Source organism: Protopterus annectens, chromosome 11.part0 (genome assembly GCF_019279795.1).
Source record: "Protopterus annectens isolate FY-2018-M chromosome 11.part0, PAN1.0, whole genome shotgun sequence".
Classification (NCBI taxonomy): Eukaryota; Metazoa; Chordata; order Ceratodontiformes; family Protopteridae; genus Protopterus; species Protopterus annectens.
Window position 1 is genome coordinate 330703287 of NC_056745.1, and position 19077 is coordinate 330722363.

Here is a 19077-nt window from a genome sequence, read left to right on the forward strand (position 1 = left end):
ATGTAGAATTCTCACACAACTGTCGTGTTACTTAGAACTGTTGCCAAATAGCATAAAAGTACCAAATAAATGTCAATTTGTGTACATGAATAAATGTCAATTTCTGTACATGAATAATGTATATTGTTGTATGGGGGGGAAGTAAATAAAGCATCGCTTGATAATAAGCTCTAATGCATATTTCAGCGGGGGAAAGAGTACAAGACCCGGTCTTATTTTCGGCGAAATATGGTATGAGCGGTGGGACATTACCCGGGGCTGGGACCCACACTCTGATGGGACACCCTGTCGTCCCTTAACTCCTGGAGGCTGCCAAACCATGCCGTGTCCGCATGCCCTCGGGGGGCTTCCCTCAGATCCTGGCTGGCTCGCGGAACTCCCCTCAGCCTCCGTAGGGCAGGTACACTCCCACTGGGGCTTCCATGTCCTTTTTGCTTTCCCGTCCAGAGGGGTTCTGGGGACTTTGCGATATTTTGGGGATGCCGTAGTCTACGGCGAGGACGGATGCCTTCCGCCTGCCTGACAGGAGCTCTCCAGATCCCGCAGATGACCATCGGTCGCTCCATTGAGGACTTCCGTCATGGGTCTCCGTCTGCCCTCTCACACTCAGGCAGGAGCGCTCCTGGCCCCGCAACCTTCCATCAGCAGCTCCCTTAAGGACTTCCACATGGAGGGGAGGACGATCCGGAACCTCTCACATTAGCAGGAGCGCTCCCTCCTGGCCGCTTTCCACCTCTGTCCCCCTTCCAGACTTCTATCTCGGAGGGGGCTGGGGTCCAGATCCCCCTCAACCAGGTGGAAACTCTCCCAGTTCGGCCGATTTCTGCCCCTCTCTCCCTTCCAGACTACCAAGGGGAGGGACTCCCTCCAGGTTTCCACTTCTACCCACGCGGGAGGGCTCTTTTGCAAGGTTACATATCTCCTGAAGGCTGCCGAGCCATGCCGTGTCCTCGTGCCCTCGGAGCCTCGCAGGGGGACCTCCCTCCAATCTCGGATGCCAAGGGGCAAGGCCCACTCTGATCAGGACTTCCACGTCCCCCCTCCTTTCCGGTCCCTGAGCACCACAGTCCCAGTCTCCCGCTTATCCCCTGAAGGCTGCTAAACCATGCAGTGTCTCCGTGCCTTCGGAGCCTCTTAGGGTGACCTCCCTCTGATGCCAGCCAGCCTTGAGGAACTCCCCTCACTCTCAGAGGGGCAGGCCTGCTCTCATCTGGACTTCCATGTCCCCCTCCTTTCCAGTCCAGAGCACCATGGTCCCAGTCTTCCCCCAAATCTCCTTAATGCTGCCAAGTCGTGCAGTGTGCCCGTGCCCTCGGGGGCCTCTCTGGGGGCTCCCCTCCAATCCCGGCTGGCCCTGCGGAACTCCCCTTGGCCGCCACGGGCCAGGTGCACTCCCATCAGAGCTTCCGCGTCATCACTGCTTTCCAGTCTGGAACCATTTTGGGGACTTTGTGAGATTTCGGGGATGCTGTCGGGTACCGGGCAAGGTCAGACACCTTCCCTGCCTGGCAGGAGCTCTGTGGGCCCACAGCCATCCGCCAGATGCTCCCTTGAGAACTTCCATCGTGAGGGGCTCCACCTGACCCCGCTCACCCAGGCAGGAACACTCCAGACCCCGTGGCCCTCCGCCAGCCATTCCCTTGAGGATTTCCATCATGGGGGGCTCCGCCTGACCCCGTTCATCCAGGCAGAAGCACTCCTGGTTGCACGGCCTTTCGGCAGCCGTTCCCTTGAGGACTTCCGTTGTGGGGGGTTGTGCCCAACTCCGCTCACCTGGACAGGAGCACTCCTGGCCCCGCAGACTCTCCCTTAATGATGTCTGTCCCACGGGGGGGCACAATCTGGATCCTCTCACCCAGGCCAGAGCGCTCCCTGCCAGGCCTCTTTCCTCCTCTATCCCGCTTCCGGACTTCCATCCCTGAGGGGGCCATGGTCTGGACCTCCACACACAGGCAGCAGCTTTCCCAGCCGGGCCGTTTTCCGCCTCTCTCTCGCGTTTCCATTTCTACCCAGCTGGGAAAGCTCTTTTCCTGGGTTACATAACTCCTGGAGACCGCCAAATTGTAATGTGTCAACCCTGCCCTCAGAGCCTCTCAGGGGAGCTTCCCTCTGATACTTTGCAGCCTTGTGGAACTCTGCTGGGCAGCGAGACCTCAGCCAGACTCTCATCCAGACTTCCATGATGCCGGTTCTCCCCTTTGCCCTCCACCTAGGGCTTTCAAACTCACAAAGGATATAGCCCCAGGTCCCGGCATCTCGGCCCATTTCGTCTTGTGCCTCCGTCTCTCCTCCCAGCGGCACCAAACACCAACGAACGTGCTTCAGTTCGAACCTTCTGGCACGTGCCCCCTTGCATCCTGAGTGGTGCCATTTACAGGGTGGCATCCCCACAGTGCCAGGTGAAGGAACGGAGGCTGACCTGCATCTGCGGATGGTCCCGAGTGTAAGACACCAAGGCAGCTGTATCTCCTCTCCCCAGGCACCGGGAGGATGGGATCCTGGATCTGGCTTCCCCGGAGGAACCTCTGCCCTGTCCCAGAAACCACGTACCCGTCTCTGGGTCCCCCATCCAGGGTCAAGTACTCAATCCTCAGCCCCTTCCGCACCAGCACGGTTTCTGGCTATCTGGACGGAGGCATCAGAGAGTGCAGAGCGAGGGATGCGACCAGGCACCTCTTGCCGCACGAGAGGCCTTGCTGCCGGGTCGACAATCTTTAGGCCCAAGTAAACAATCCTCAGCTCCTTCCGTGCCCACAGGGGTTCCAGCTATCTGGACAGAGTTGCCGAAGGGTGCGGAGCAAGGTGTGTGACCGGAGACCTCATCCCGCAGGGGACGCCCCACCGCTGGGTCATGCACAGACCCCACTCTCTCTATCAACCAGCCAGACCCCGCGCCTGTCGCCAAAGAGCAAAGTCCTGCTGACAATCTGGACCTTAGGGGGGGGCGGCCCGCAGGGCAGGCCAGCCAAAGACGTGCCCCCCCCCTCCCCGCGAGGAAATGGAGCCCGTCCCCCCGCATGCGACAAAAGCTTGGCTTGAGGGCTGACTTTCAATAGATTGCAGCTTTTTGCTGTGATCTATTGAAAGTCAGCCCTCGAGCCAAGCTTGAGGGCTCGAGGGCTGACTTTCAATAGATCCCAAATTTTGCTGTTCTGCTATGTACGAAACCCTGACCCAGAATCAGGTCATCTATGAATGACTTAGCACCCGGTACCTCACGAACGTGCAATGCACTGCTGGAGAGAGGCGGCCCTCTTCCATCCATGCTCCGACCCACTGACGAGCGGCACTCCACACTGACCTTGTGGCCAGCTATCCCTAGTCAATCAGAGATCCGCGGTGCTACAGTATCATTATGTTTAGGCAGGATTCTGACTTAGAGGCGTTCAGTCATAATCCCACAGATGGTAGCTTCGCACCATTGGCTCTACAATCAAGCACATACACCAAATGTCTGAACCTGTGGCTCCTCTCATACTGAGCAGGATTATTATTGCAACAACAATACATCATCAGTAGGGTAAAACTAACCTAACCCAGCCACTGGGGATGCACAAGCCAGTGTGTTTCTTTGTGCTGGTCCCAAGCCCGGATAAATGGGGAGGGTTGTGTTAGGAAGGGCATCCGGCGTAAAATTTTGCCAAATCACACATGCAGACAACAGTACAGAAATACATAACGGATCGGTCGAGGCCCAGGTTAACAATGACCGCCACCAGTACTGTTGGCCAACAGGGTGTTGGTGGAAATTGGGCTACTGTTGGCAGAAGGAGAAGAAGAGGGGGAAGGCATGCCCAAAGGCATTTAAAGGCTAGGACTGTGATAGTGAGGGTCAGAACTTTGAATGTTCGCAGTATGACTGGTATAGAAAGAGAGCTAGCTGATATGATGGACCGAAGGAAGGTCGTTATATTATGTGTGTAAGAGAAAAGATTGAAGGGGAGCAAAGGCTAGGTGTATCGGAGGCGGTTTCAAATTGTTTTATCATGGTGTGGATGGGAGGAGAAATGGCGTAGGCATTATCCTGAAGGAACAGTATGTAAAGAGTGTTTTGGAGGTGAAAAGAGCGTTGGATAGAGTGATGTTTATTAAGCTGGAAATTGATGGTGTAATGATGAATGTTGTTAGTGCATATGCGCCACAAGTTGGGTGTGCGATGGATGAGAAAGAAAACTTTTGGAGTGAGTTGGATGAAGTGGTGATGACTGTACCCAAGGGTGAGAGACTGGTGATTGGAGCAGATTTCAATGGGCATGTTGGTGAAGGGAGCAGAGGGGATGAGGAAGTGATTGGTAGGTATGGTGTTAAGCAAAGGAATGCAGAAGGTCAGATGGTAGTCGATTTTGCAAAAAGGATGGATATGGCTGTGATGAATACGTATTTTAACAAGAGGGAGGAGCATAGGGTGACATACAAGAGTGGAAGAAGATGCACACAGGTGGATTATATCTTATGTAGAAGGGCTAGTCTGAAGGAGATTGGAGACTGCAAAGTGGTGGCAGGGGAAAGTGCAGTTAGGCAGCATAGGATGGTGGTTTGCAGGATGACATTGGTGATCAAGAAGAGGAGGATGAGTGTGAGGGCAGCACCAAGGATCAAATGGTGGAAATTGAAAAAGAGTAATTGTGAGGTGATGTTCAGGGAAGAATTACGACAGGCACTGGGTGGCAGTGAAGAGTTACCGAATAGCTGGGTAACTACAGCAGAGCTAGTAAGAGAGATGGCTAGAAAGGTGCTTGGTGTGACATCTGGAAAGAGGAAGGAGGACAAGGAGACCTGGTGGTGGAATGAAGAAGTACAGGAGAGTATACAGAGAAAGAGGTTGGCGAAGAAGAAGTGGGATTGTCAAAGAGATGAAGAAAATAGACAAATGTATAAGGAGATGAGGTGCATGGCAAAGAGAGAGGTGGCGAAGGCTAAGGATAAGGCGTATGATAAAAGGTTGGACACTAATGAGGGAGAAAAGGACATGTACCGATTGGCTAGACATAGGGACCGAGCTAGTAAAGATGTGCAGCAGGTAAGGGTGATAAAGGATAATGATGGAAACGTACTCACAAGCGAGGTGAGTGTGTTGAGCAGATGAAAAGAGTACTTTGAGGGGTTGATGAATGAAGAGAATGAGAGGAAGAAAAGGTTGCATGATGTGCGGATAGTGAATTATCAAGTGCAGTGGATTAGCAAGGAGGAAGTAAGGATAGCTATGAAGATGTTGGTCTAGATGACATACCTGTGGAAGCATGGAGGTGTTTAGGTGAAATGGCAGTGGAGTTTTTAACTAGATTGTTTAATGAAATCTTGGAAAGTGAGAGGATGCCTGAGGAATGGAGAAAAAGTGTTTTGGTACTGATTTTTAAGAATAAGGGTGATGTGCAGAGCTGTACTAACTACAGAGGGATTAAACTGATCAGTCACAGCATGAAGTTATGGGAAAGAGTAGTGGAAGCTAGGTTAAGAAGGGAGGTGATGATTAGTGATCAGCAGTATGGTTTCATGCCAGGAAAGAATACTACAGATGTGATGTTTGCTCTGAGAGTGTTGATGGAGAAGTACAGAGAAGGTCAGAAGGAGTTGCATTGTGTCTTTGTGGATTTAGAGAAAGCATATCACAGGGTGCCTAGAGAGGAGTTGTGGTACTGTATGAGGAAGTCAGGAGTGGCAGAGAAGTATGTAAGAGTGGTACAGGATATGTACGAGAGTAGTGTGACAATGGTGAAGTCTGCAGTGGGAGTGACAGATCCGTTTAAGGTGGAGGTGGGATTACATCAAGGATCAGCTCTGAGCCCTTTCTTATTTGCAATGGTGATGGACAGGTTGACAGACGAGATCAGACAGGAGTCCCCGTGGACTATGATGTTTGCAGATGACATTGTGATCTGTAGTGAGAGTAGGGAACAGTTGGAGGAGACCCTGGAGAGGTGGAGATATGCTCTAGAGAGAAGAGGAATGAAGGTCAGCAGGACTAAGACAGAATATATGTGTATGAATGAGAGGGAGGATAGAGGAATGGTGAGGATGCAGGGAGTAGAGGTGGTGAAGGTGGATGAGTTTAAGTACTTGGGATCAACAGTTCAGAGTAATGGTGAGTGTGGAAGAGAGGTGAAGAAGAGAGTACAGGCAGGATGGAGTGGGTGGAGAAGAGTGTCAGGAGTGATTTGTGACAGACGAGTACCAGTAAGAGTGAAAGGGAAGGTCTACAAGAGGGTAGTGAGACCAGCTATGTTATATGGGTTGGAGACAGTGGCACTTAAAAAGGCAGGAGTCAGAGCTTGACGTGGCAGAGCTGAAGATGTTAAGATTTGCACTGGGTGTGACAAGGATGGACAGGATTAGGAATAAGTATATTAGAGGGTCAGCCCAGGTCGGAAGGTTTGGAGACAAAGCCTGAGAGGCAAGATTACGTTGGTTTGGACATGTGCTGAGGAGGGATGCAGAGTATATTGGGAAAAAGATGCTAAGGATGGAGCTGCCAGGTAACAGGAAAAGAGGAAGGCCTAAGATAAGGTTTATGGATGTGGTGAGAGAGGACATGCAGGTAGTTGGTGTGACAGAGCAAAATGCAGAGGACAGGAAGAAATGGAAACAGTTTATCTGCTGTGGCGACCCCTAACGGGAGCAGCCGAAAGAAGAAGGGTGGCGTTGGCCACCGGTGAAATACCACTACACTTATCGTTTTTTCACTTAATCGGTGAGGCAACACTAATACACTCCTTTTAACAAATGTAAAATAAAATAAAAAAAATAAATAAAACTAACCTGTCTCATGACAGTCTAAACTCAGCTCACATTCCCTATTAGTGGGTGAACAATCCAATGGTTGGTGAATTTTGTTTCACAATGATAGGAAGAGCCGACATAGAAGAATCAAAAAGCGACATAGCTATGAACGCTTGGCTGCCACAAGCCAGTTATCCCTTTAGTAACTTTTCTGACACCTCCTGCTTAAAAGCCAGAAGGATCGTGAGGCCCTGCTTTCATGGTCTGTATTCATACTGAAAATCAAGATCAAGCGAGCTTTTGCCCTTCTGCTCCATGGTAGGTTTCTGTTCTCCCTGAGCTCACCTTAGGACACTTCCATTACTCTTTGACAGGTGTACCACCCCAGTCAAACTCCCCAACTTACACTGTCCCCAAATAGGGTCGTGCCCAGATGCCCGGTCGCTTGGAGCCAGAAGCGAGAGCCCCAGTGGGGCTCGCCCCCCCGGCCTCACCGATTAAGTGAAAAAACGATAAGTGTAGTGGTATTTCACTGGTGGCCAAGGCCTCCCACTTATTCAACACCCATCATGTCTCTTCACAGTGCCAGACTTGAGTCAAGCTCAACAGTGTCTTCTTTCCTTGCTGATTCTGCCAAGCTTGTTCCCTTGGCTGTGGTTTCGCTAGATAGTAGGTAGGGACAGTGGGAATATGCTGTAAACAAAACTCCTCGCCCGGACAGCAACTGCAGGGCCAAAGTAAAGGTAGCACCACAAAAAAAGAGGTCAGCAGATTCAAAGAAACAAACATTTATTACAATGTACAGACCGATTTCGGTCTACTGACCTTTCTCAATGTAACAAACACTAATCCAGTCCTGGATTAGTGTTTGTTACATTGAGGAAGGTCATTAGATCAAAATCGGTCTGTACAGTGTAATAAATGTAATAAATGTTTGTTTCTTCGAATCTGCTGGCCTCTTTTTTTGAGGGACAGTGGGAATCTCATTTATCCATTCATGCTCATCACTAATTAGATTACAAGGCATTTGGCTACCTTAAGAGAGTCATAGTTACTCTCGCCATTTACCCGCACTTCATTGAATTTCTCCACTTTGACATTCAGAGCACTGGGCAGAAATCACATTGCGTCAACACCAGTCTCTGGTCTTCGCAATGCTTTGTTTTAATTAAACAGTCGGATTCCCCCGGTCTGCACCAGTTCTAAATCAGCTGCTAGCTGCCAGATGATCCGGGACACCTGTCGGGACCTGTGCCCGCCACAGCCGGGGTGATCGACAGGAAGAGCCCGACGCACGTCCAAAGTTGCCTCCATCATACTCCCGGCCCTGGAGCGCTTCGTCCAGCCACGGCACACGCCCAGCCCCACTTCAGGGCTGAGCCCGACAGACCTAGCCATTAGAGCCAATCCTTATCCTGAAGTTACGGTTCTGGCTTGCTGACTTTCCTTACCTACATTATTCTAACATGCCAGAGGCTATTCACCTTGGAGACCTGCTGCTGATATGGGTACGGCCTGGTGCGAGACACCTCTCCCCTGGATTTTCAAGGGCCGGTGAGAGCTCACCTGATGCTGTTGAACTGTGACACTTTCCAGGGCATAGGCCCCTCCCTCAGGTGAACCCATTCCAGGGCAGCCTGCCCTTTACAAAGAAAAAAGAACTCTCCCAGAGGCCCCCACCATCTTCTCTGGGATCGTTTGCGTCACCACACTGGATGCCGCAAGGCGCCAGTCTCTGCCACTCCAGACTCCCTTTCGATCGGCTGAGGGCGACGGAGGCCGTTGCCCGTAACTTCGGAATGGTGCTCGCCTACCTCTCAGGACCACCTGATCCATGTTCAACTGCTGTTCACATGGAACCTTTCTCCACTTTGACCTTCAAAGCTTTTGTTTGAATATTTGCTACTACCACCAAGATCTGCACCCGCGACGGCTCTACCAGGGCCCTCGCCCTGAACTTCAGTGCTGTCGTGGTGTAGCCCCCTCGGCTCCCAGCGCCAGCCGGGTATGGGCCCGAAGTTCCACCATCATCCATTTTCAGGGTTAGTTGATTTGCTATGCGAGTTGTTACTCCTTAGCGCAGTCCGACTTCCGTAGCCACCATCCTGCTGTCTATATCAACCGACACCTTTTCTGGGGTCTGATGAGCGTCAGCATTGGGCGCCTTAACCTGGCATTCAGTTCATCCCTCAGAGTCAGTTCTGCTTACCAAAAGTGGCCCACTGGCTGCTCACATTCCACACCCGGTTCCAAGCCGGCGAGTCGGGCTTCTTAACCATTTAAAGTACGAGAACAGGTTAAGATCATTTCGGCCCCAAGACCTCTAATCATTCGCTTTACCAGATAAAACAGACTGCCAAGCGCCAGCTATCCTGAGGGAAACTTCGGAGGGAACCAGCTACTAGATGATTCAATTAGTCTTTTGCCCCTATACCCAGGTCGGATGACCGATTTGCAGATCACTACCGCTACGGACCTTCACGAGAGTTTCCTCTGGCTTCGCCTTGCCCAGGCATAGTTCAACATCTTTTGGGTCCCACCAGGTACACTCACGCTCCACCTCCCCGATGGGATGGGTGAGATGGGCTGGTGGTGCGCCCCTCACGTGGGGAATGGGGATCCTGCCTTAGCCAGTGTACACCAGCCCTCACTTTAATTGTGCCATGGGGGCTCCTGCCCACCCTCAGACTCACACACCTGTTTGACTCCTTGGTCTGTGTTTCAAGACAGGACGGGTGGGTCACCGATGTCGCTGAGTACCCCAGGCACCCAAAGAGAGCCTGACGGCATGACACGGTTGGGCCGCACTGAGGAAAATCCGGCCCAGTCGAAGTCCCGCTGGGAGCCGGGGGTCCCGTAGTGAGGGCGAAGGAGGGTTCGGCGGGTAGTCTTCCATGACCACAGGGCACGGCGAGGACTGATACTGCGGCCTGTAACACACTCCTCCGTGGAAGGGATCCATCTTCCAATCAGCTTTCCCGGCTGACCCAGGGCTGGTCGCGGCACACCACTATGGAGGAAATGTGCCAGATGGAGGCCTGCACATCTAGGGACGGTCCCGTCCCCCCGGAGGGGGATTCGCCTTGCCCAGGTGGCCGATGCAGCCGCTGAGTTGAATCCTCTGGGCAGACCATGCGGACCCCACCTGTTTACCTCTGAACAGTTTTACGTCCTCTTGAACTCTCTCTTCAAAGTTCTTTTCAACTTTCCCTTACGGTATTTGTCCACTATCAGTCTCGTGCTGGTGTTCAGCCTTAGATGGAGTTTACTACCCGCTTTGGGCTGCATTCATCAACAACCCAACTCCGGGAACACTTGATCCAGACACGGCGGGGGCCGCAACCGGCCTCAAACCGTCCATGGGCTGAGCCTCAATCACAAGCACTTGGGCTCCCTGGGTGGTGCCGGGGAGATGGACTTCCGTATGCCACAATTCCCTGCACCTGTTTCCCGGGCGGGGATTTGGCACTGGGCTCTTCCCGCTTCACTAGCTGTTACTGATGGAATCCTGGTTAGTTTCTTTTCCTCCGCTTAGTAATATGCTTAAATTCGGCGGGTCGCCACATCTGATCTGAGGTTGCATTCCAAGTGAGGTCATGGGGGTGGGGGTGGGGGTGCGGGCGCAGGACTCTGGGATGGATGGACACCTGTCCTCCCCCGGCTCTGACACCCACTCCCCCATGCCACCGGACTCTGGGCAGCAGAGGAGGACCCAGCAAGCGGGAACCGGCATGGGCAGGCATCAGGCCTCACCGCAGGAGGGCAACCAGGTGGCAGTACCACTGCCAGCCTCTGGGGGTCGAGACATGTGTACCTCCTCCCTCCCATCCTCGGACAGGCTTCCTGGCTCGGGACAGTGGGGTACTCCTCTCCTCCATCCGCATCTCTCCCTGTGGGGACAGGGTGCTCTTGTCAGGCTCCCTCGACTTCCCGGCTGTGCCCTCTATGGGGGTTGGACACCCCTGGGGGTGATGGGAGGCACAACGACCCTCAGACAGGCGTAGCCCTGGAAGTAACCCAGGACCGCAAAGTGCGTTTGCAGTATCGATGATCAATGTGTCCTGCAATTCACATTAATTCTCGCAGCTAGCTGCGTTCGACACATGCGTCGAGTGATCCACTGTTCTGAGTCGTACAGTTCTTGTTTGCCAGGGGCACCGTGCAGCTTTGCACCTCGAGACGAGCACACAAGGTTTCCCGGGAGTAGTCGTCATGGGCACCCAGACTGGGGTTACTGTCCATACACTGTGGGATGGCAAGGAGTCCCGCAGCAGCCGCTTTGAACCAATGCCCCGCAGGGAGCGGGACGTCCTCCACAGGTACCCATGACCAACATTGAGGGGAGAGGACACATGTGTGCCACCCCAGGGGAGGCCCTGCATGACCAGAGGGGAAGCCACCGTCCCCCCCACCAACACGGCACCCCTTTCCCTCCCCCTACCGAACGGGGATCCGCCCACCTCCAGGGCGTGCTGTGGACTGCACCACTGGGCCAGGTGCACCCTCCGCCACCATCTCCTCAGGGCAGCAGAGGAGTGCCCGTACCTCCCGCTGCCGGGAGGTGAGGGGAGACTAACACCACCACTCCTCTCACTCCCCCCTTCCCCCTACCTCTGGGAGCTGCGGGCTTGGTCCTGCCAGCCTCCACAAGGGCGCACAGACAGATAGGAGTCAGACAGAACAACAAAGAGAGAGATGCAGAGAGTCAAGGCAGCAGAGCGAGGAGAGACCTTGGTACCAGAGGACGGCGCCATCCTGGGACCCTCAGCGTTAATGATCCTTCCGCAGGTTCATCTACAGAAACCTTGTTACGATTTTTACTTCCTCTAGATAGTCAAGGTTGATAGTCTTCTAGGCGCACCGCCGGGGCCGTGACCGACTCCAGCAGGGCCTATCCGAGGACCTCACTAAACCATCCAATTGGTAGTAGTGACAGACAGTGTGTACAAAGAGCAGGGACTTAATCAACGTGAGCTTATGACCTGCACTTGCTGGGAATTCCTTGTTTGTGGGGAATAATTGCAATCTCCAGTACCTATCACGAATGGGGTTCAGTGGATTACCTGGACCTGTCAGTCAAGGGTAGACGCACGCTGATCCATTCAGTGTAGCAGGCGTGCAGCCCCGGACATCTAAGGGCATCACAGACCTGTTATTGCTCAATCTCGTGTGGCTGAAAACCACTTGTCCCTCTAAGAAGTAGGGAGATGACCGCACTGGGCCGCATAACTAGTTAGCATGGCAGAGTCTCGTTCATTATCAGAATTAACCAGACAAATCGCTCCACCAACTAAGAATGGCCATGCACCACCACCCACAGAATCGAGAAAGAGCTATCAATCTGTCAATTCTTTCTGTGTCCGGGCCAGGTGAGGTTTCCCATGTTGATTCAAATTAAGCCGCAAGCTCCACTCCTGGTGGTGCCCATCTGTCAATTCCTTTAAATTTCAGCTTTGCAACCATACACCCCCCCCCCCGGAACCCAAAGACTTTGGTTTCCTGGAAGCTCCCCGGCAGGTCATGGGAATAACGCCACCGGATCACTAGTCTGCATCATTTATGGTCGGAACGACGATGGTATCTGATAGTCTTCGAACCTCTAACTTTCATTCTTGATTAATGAAAACATTCTTGGCAAATGCTTTCGTTTGTCTTGCGCCGCTCCAAGAATTTCACCTCTAGTGGCACAATACGAATGCTCCCGGCCATCCCTCTTAATCAGGGCCCCAGTTCCAAAAACCAACAAAATAGAACAGGAGTCCTATTCCATTATTCCTAGCCAAAGTATTCAGGTGACCGGCCTGCTTTGAACACACTAATTTTTTCAAAGAAAATGCTTCTGACCCCTGGGACACAGTTAAGAGCATCGAGGGAGCGTCAAGAGGCAGGGGCTGGAACAGGCAGTAGCTCTCCTCACAGCAGACCGCCAGCTCGATCCCAAGATCCAACTTTGAGCTTTTAACTGCAGCAACTTTAATACATGCTATTGGAGCTGGAATTACTGCGGCTGCTGGCACCAGACTTGCCCTCCAATAGATCCTCGTTAAAGGATTTAAAATGTACTCATTCCAATTACAGGGCCTGAAAAGAGTCCTGTATTGTTATTTTTCGTCACTATCTCCCTGAGTTGGGAGTGGGTAATTTGCATGCCTTCTGCTTTCCATGGATGTGGTAGCCATTTCACAGGCTCCCTCTCTGGAATTGAACCCGGATTCCCTGTTACCCGTGGTCATGATGGTAGGCAGACATTCAAATGTCACTTTGCTGCCATGAGATTGGCCCGAGTTTATCTAGAGTCACCAAAGCTGCTGGGCCGAGACCAGGATTGGTTTTGGTTTGATAAATGCATGCATCCCTGGAGATCAGCACTCATCAGCATGAATTAGCTCTAGAATTAACACAATTATCCAAGTAAAAGTGGAGCGATCAAAGGAACCATAACTAATTTAATAAGCCATTCGCAGTTTCACTGTAGCTTCTGTGTGCACAGAGACTTTAATGGTTTAATGTTTGAGACAAGCATATGCTACTGGCAGTATCAACCAGATAGAAGCACCTTGGTGGGCGAGAGGAGAGGAGGGGCTGGAGCCTGCACCTCTGCCAACAGGAGGGCTCCCTCTCCCCGTGGAGGGGGGCACCCTGGGTGCTGGTCATGGACCGGCGACCTCAACACCAGAGGGCTGTGGTACCGGCAGGGTGCGTGTCACAGCTCAGAGCCAGAGAAAAGTGGGAGAGAGTTCCTCTCCCACACTTCAGCCATGCAAGGACACTTGGCCATGTCACAGGAGTTCTTCACTACAGCCCGGGTTCATCGGTCTCACCTCAACTTCCACCCTGAAGAGCAGGAACTCTCCACATCCCCACCTGCACCTCACTCCTGGGACAGAGAAGCTCAACACGCAAGCCGTGACCCACAAAGCCACACCGCAGGGGCCCTCAACCAATGGGAGTCTGCTGGCATGATCGATCGATGGATGGTGGGTAAACAGCACCTTGATCCCACGTAGACACCTGGCGGGACATGGATGGTGGGTAAACAGCACCTTGATCCCACGTAGACACCTGGCGGGACATCACCAGGGTTTGGGATGTGGACTCTGATGGGATGCCCCATCACCTCAACTCCTGGAAGCTGCCAAATCATACCGGATCATGCGTGCCCGCCGGATGAGGGAGTGAACCTGCAGGGTGCGATCAGCCCCACGGAACTTCCCGCGGCCAAGAAAGGGCAAATTCGCTCTCATAAAGACTTCCGACCGGAAGGAAGAGGCCAGTGAGGCCACCTCGACCCCACGCAGACACCTGGCAGGATGTTCTACCAGGGCTGGACCCGTACCCAGACTAGCATGCCAACAGGACATCCCCATCATCCCTTAACATCTGGAATCTGCCAAATCATGCTGGATTGCATGTGCCTGCTGGACGAATGGGTGAGCGAACCTGCAGGGTGCGACCGGCCCCCATGGAACTCCCCTTGGCTGCTGTGGGGCAAATCCACTCTCATACGGACTTCCGACAAGGACGAAGAGGCCAGTGAGGATGTCTCGACCCCACACAGATACCTGGCAGGACATTCTTCCACGGGGCTGGGACCCGGACTCGCACTCTGACCAAACGCCCCGTCGTCCCTCAACTCCTGAAGGCTGCCAAATCGTGCAGGATTACACGTGCCGGCCGGGCGATCGGGGGAGCGAACCTGCATGGTATGACCACCTTCACTGAATTCCCCTCAGCCGTGGAGGGGCAGATCCACTCTCATACGGACTTCAGAGTCCACCTCCTTTCCAATCCGGAGCTATTCTGGGGACTTTGCGATTTTTTGAGAACGCCTTTGAGAACGGGGTGGAGTCGGATGCCTCTGCCTGGCCAGGAGCTCTTCAGGCCCTGCAGCCCTCAACAGGAAGCTCCCTTAAGCACTTCTGTCAGGGCTTAACACGGCGGCACTCCCCTTCGACCCTGCAGAGAGACCTCTTTACCCGGCCCAAGGCTCGCCTTGGGGACCCCGCCACCTCCATGTCCCCTGCAGGCTGTCAAACCATGCTGTGTCCCCATGCATTCGGAGCCTCTCAAGGAGACCTCCCTAAGATCCCGGCCCCCCCTTGTGGAACTCCACTGAGCCGCCAACGGGCAGGTATGCTCTCATCGGGACTTCCGAGCTCCCCTTTTTTTCCAGTCCAGAGCCATTCCGGGGATGAGATTGGGTACCAGGCAAAATCGGATGCCTTCCCCCTGCCTGGCAGGACCTCTCCAGGCCTGCAGCCGTCCGCCAGACGCTCTCTTGAAGTCTTCCATCATGGGGGACTCCACCTGACCCCGTTCACAGAGGCAGGAGCTCTCCAGACCCCGCAGCTCTCTGCCAGCTGTTCCCTTGAGGACTTCCGTCCCACTGAGGGGGGCATGATCTGGACCCTCTCACCCAGGCAGGAGCGCTCCCTGCCCAGCTGCCTTCCGCCCCTCTCTCCCCCTTCTGGACTTCACCAAGACAGGCTTCCCCTCACAGCTTCCACTTCTACCAGAGCGGGAGGGCTCTTTTCCCGGGCTACATATCTCCTGGAGGCTACCAAGCCATGCCATATCCCTGTGCCCTCAGAGCCTCTCAGGGTTACCTCACTCCGATCCTGGCCATCCAGCGGAACTCCCCTCAGCCGCCAAGGGACAGGCCGGCTCTCATCAAGACTTCCATCTCCCCCTCCCTTCCAGTCCGGAGCACCATGGTCCCAGTCTCCCACATATCCCCTGAAGGCTATCAAACCATGCTGTGTCCCTATGTCCTCAGGGTCCTCTTGGGGGGCTTCCCTCAGATCCGGCCGGCCCCGTGGAACTCCCCTCGGTTGCAACAGGCAGGTACACCCCCAACAAGGCTTGCGCATCCCCCATGCTTTCCGGTCAAGATCAATTCTGTATACTTTGTGACATTTCGGGGATGCAGTCTGGTACCGGGTGAGGTTGGATGGCTTCCCCTGCCTGGCAGGAGCTCTCCAGGCCCGCAGCCATCAGTCAGCCATTCCCTTGAGGACGTCTATCATGGGGGGTTGCGCCTGACCCTGCTCATCCAGGCAGGAGCACTCCTGACCCCACAGACTTTCTTCAGATGCTCCCTTAAGGACTTCCATCCCACTGGAAGGGCATGATCCGGACCCTCTCAACCATGCGGCATATCTCCCAGCGTAGCCTTTTTCTGCCTCTCTCTCCCTTAAGGACTTCCACAGGGAGGGACCCACTCATGGCTTCCACTTCTACCCAGGCGGGAGAGGTCTTTTCCCGGGTTACATAACGCCTATAGGCCGCCAAATCGTAATGTGTCAACGCTACCCTCAGAGCCTCTCACGGGAGCTTCCCTCCAGACCCTCATCCAGACTTCTGTGATGCCGGAGCATCCCTTTGCCCTCCACCTAGGGCTTTCAAACTCGCACAGGATATGGCCGCGGGTCACAGCAACTTGGCACATTTAGTCTCGCGCCTCCGCTTCTCTCCTCGTTCACTTCAAGCATTGTGGCATGTGCCCCCTTGCCTCCCGAGTGGTGCCATTTGCAAGGTGGCATCCCCGCAGTGCCGGGTAAAGGACAAGAGACTGACACGGTGCCTGCAGACGGTCCCGGGTACAGGACGCCACGAGGGCCATATCTCCGAACCCCCAGGTGCTGAGAAGACGGGATTACAGACCTGGCTTTCGGGGGCAGCTCTCATCACGGCCTTGCTGTCGGCCGACTCCCCCGGCTGGACCTGGGTACGAGACGCCACGGCGGCTGTATCTCTGCACCCCTGGGGGCTGGAAGTACGGGATTGAAGACCTGGCTCCCGGAGAGGCCCTCAGCATGACCGCACTGTTGGCCGACTCCCCCAGCTGGACGCAGGTGCAAGACACCATGGCTGCCATAACTAAGCACCCCTGGGGGTTGGGAGGACGGGATCGAAGGCCTGGCTCCAGGGGCAGCCCTAAGCTGTAAATATATATATATATATATATATATATATATATATATATATATATATATATATATATATATATATATACACACACACACACACACACACACGTGTATATGCATATGTATAAATGTATATGTAAATATGTATATGTATATATATATATATATATATATATATATAAATATATGTATGTGTGTGTATACATATATAGGTTCATAGGTAGGTACTAGGCTATTGGCCCTAGGGCCTATATAAGCCTAGCCAAAGGTACCCTGGCTTTCGCCACCCAAGAAAATTATTTTCCTGTGCCACTGTCGAGCAGAGCCACAGAAGTGATCCCCGGGGTGAATTTCCTATCTCCCATCCAATCATCAAGATTTTTTTGAACAGTGCTAATGAGGAGCTTTGTTTGATATAGATAGGTAGTTTGTTCCAGAGTATGGGAAGTCTCTGGGACAGGAATCTATCCCTCCAGCATGTTCTGTTTATTGTGGTGACGAGGTTTAGGTCCCTAGAGCGTGTAGCTCATAGGGATTGGGATTTCTTTAAGTGCAGCATGTCTAAAAGCTCTGGGTTTGACATAGCTGTGTGTGTTAGGCAGAGATCGCCTCTGAGTAGGCGATATGCAACGGAGTAAAGCTGCAGTTTTTTGAGACAGTCTGCATAGGGCATCTCTTTGAGGCCGGTAATCCTCTTTGTGAGGTATTTCTGTGAACTTTCCAGTTGTTGTAGATGTCTTGTGAGGTACATACCAAAAGGGGCATTGTACTCTATAATGGGTCTAATGAGTGATGAGTAGAGGGGAACAATGACCTCTTTTTTCCTGGATGAGAAACCTTTTGTGATGAGGTGTGCCACATAAAAGGATTTCCTGACTACTGTGGCAATGTGATTATCAAAGGAGAGACTACTGTCCACCTGTGTCCCAAGATCTCTTATCACACTTCCGGTGTTAAGTAGACTACCACCTATGTGGTAGTTCATGGGTACTGAGTTTTTACCAAAAGGAATGACAATGCACTTTTCGGCATTGAGCTTGAGGCCATGGCTTTGACATCAGGCATCTGTCTCAGCAAGACCCTTTTGTAGGATGTCCACATCTTTTGGAGTTTTGATTATGGCTCCTAGTTTGCAGTCATCTGCGAACTTCGTTAGCCAAAGACCTTCTGTGTTGGCCTGTACTTCAGAGAAGTAGATACTAAACAGGAGAGGACCCAGGACTGAACCCTGTGGTACTCCACTTGTCACTGGTCTGAAGCTGGATTTGGAGTCTGCTACTTTCACAGTGTGGGTTCTGTCAGTGAGCCAGTTGGCAACCCATCTTGTGACATAGGGATTTATACCTAGTTTAGTGAGTTTATCTATAATTCCAGAGTGGGGGATGGTGTCAAAAGCCTTGGCGAGATCTAGATAGGCTGTGTGAACCACCTTACCCTCATCTACAGCTTTGGTGACTGCTTCAAAGAAGTCCATCAGGTTTAGGAGACATGATCTGCCTTTTACAAACCTGAACTGGGTGGGGTCCTGAGTTTGGAGATTACCAATGTCATTGTTTATAAGTTCCGTGATGATATGCTCCATAGCTTTGCAGACCAGGCTCGTTAGGCTAATGGGGCTGTAGTTTCCGGGGTCTGTGGTGGCTCCCTCTTTGTGGAGTGGGATAACTGTTGCTGTGCGCCATTCAGTGGGCACATAGCCTGAGGTGAGGCTATGATTGAACATGGTACTTAGGTGGGGTGCCAGTTCGTTCTGTAGTTCATGTAGAACACAGCCTGGGATGTCGTCAGGTCCCATGGATGCTGTGTTCTTGGCTTTGGATAGTGTGTTTTTTACCTGTGCAGCCGTGATTACAGGAACTTTGCATTCTTCTGGTATAGAGATGGGCCCTTTAGGGGATGACAGAGGGGTAAAGTTAGCACTGAACCTATCTGCCAGGATGTTGGCAATATCCGTTGGTTCTGTATATTTAGTGCCATTGTACTGTAACTCAAAGCAGATCTGAGTGTTGCCATTGAGATTCTTGACATAGCTATAGAATGCTTTGTGGTTGGCTTTAGAGTTAGTGGCGATTTTGTTTTCATAACTAGCTTTGGAGGATTTTATGAGGGATCTCAGCTTCTTACTGAAGCTGACCAGGGAGTTTCTCCAATCATGGTATTTTACTCTTTTTTGCAACAGTTTCTTTCTTTTGTTGTAGAGTTTGTTTATGGCAGGGGACCACCAGACTGGCTTCCTTTTTTTTGGAGGATAGCATCTTGGTTCTGTTAGGGATTGCACAATCCATGCACTCGTGTAAGTGCTTATAAAGTGCATTTGTGTAGGATTCAGCAGTCATACCTCTATTGTCCATCAGCATGGGTGTCGTGAAGTTTGCCACTTCTGTCTTAAGAAGCGTGAAGTTGGCTTTGGAGAAATTTTTTACTGTGGTTT

The 19077-nt window shown here is 52.5% G+C and overlaps 1 protein-coding gene, 1 non-coding gene and 1 pseudogene across 2 annotated transcripts in view; all 3 read right to left on the reverse strand.

Annotated features, from left to right (window-relative positions):
* WASHC4 (WASH complex subunit 4) overlaps nt 1-19077 on the reverse strand; it is a 1952913-nt gene that overhangs the window by 1722001 nt on the left and 211835 nt on the right. The window lies entirely within an intron of this gene.
* Nucleotides 6717-10297, reverse strand: LOC122816037. Its single transcript, XR_006367045.1, has one exon. It is a non-coding gene; the product is annotated as a 28S ribosomal RNA (ribosomal RNA).
* On the reverse strand, nt 10702-10849 carry LOC122816044 (annotated as a pseudogene).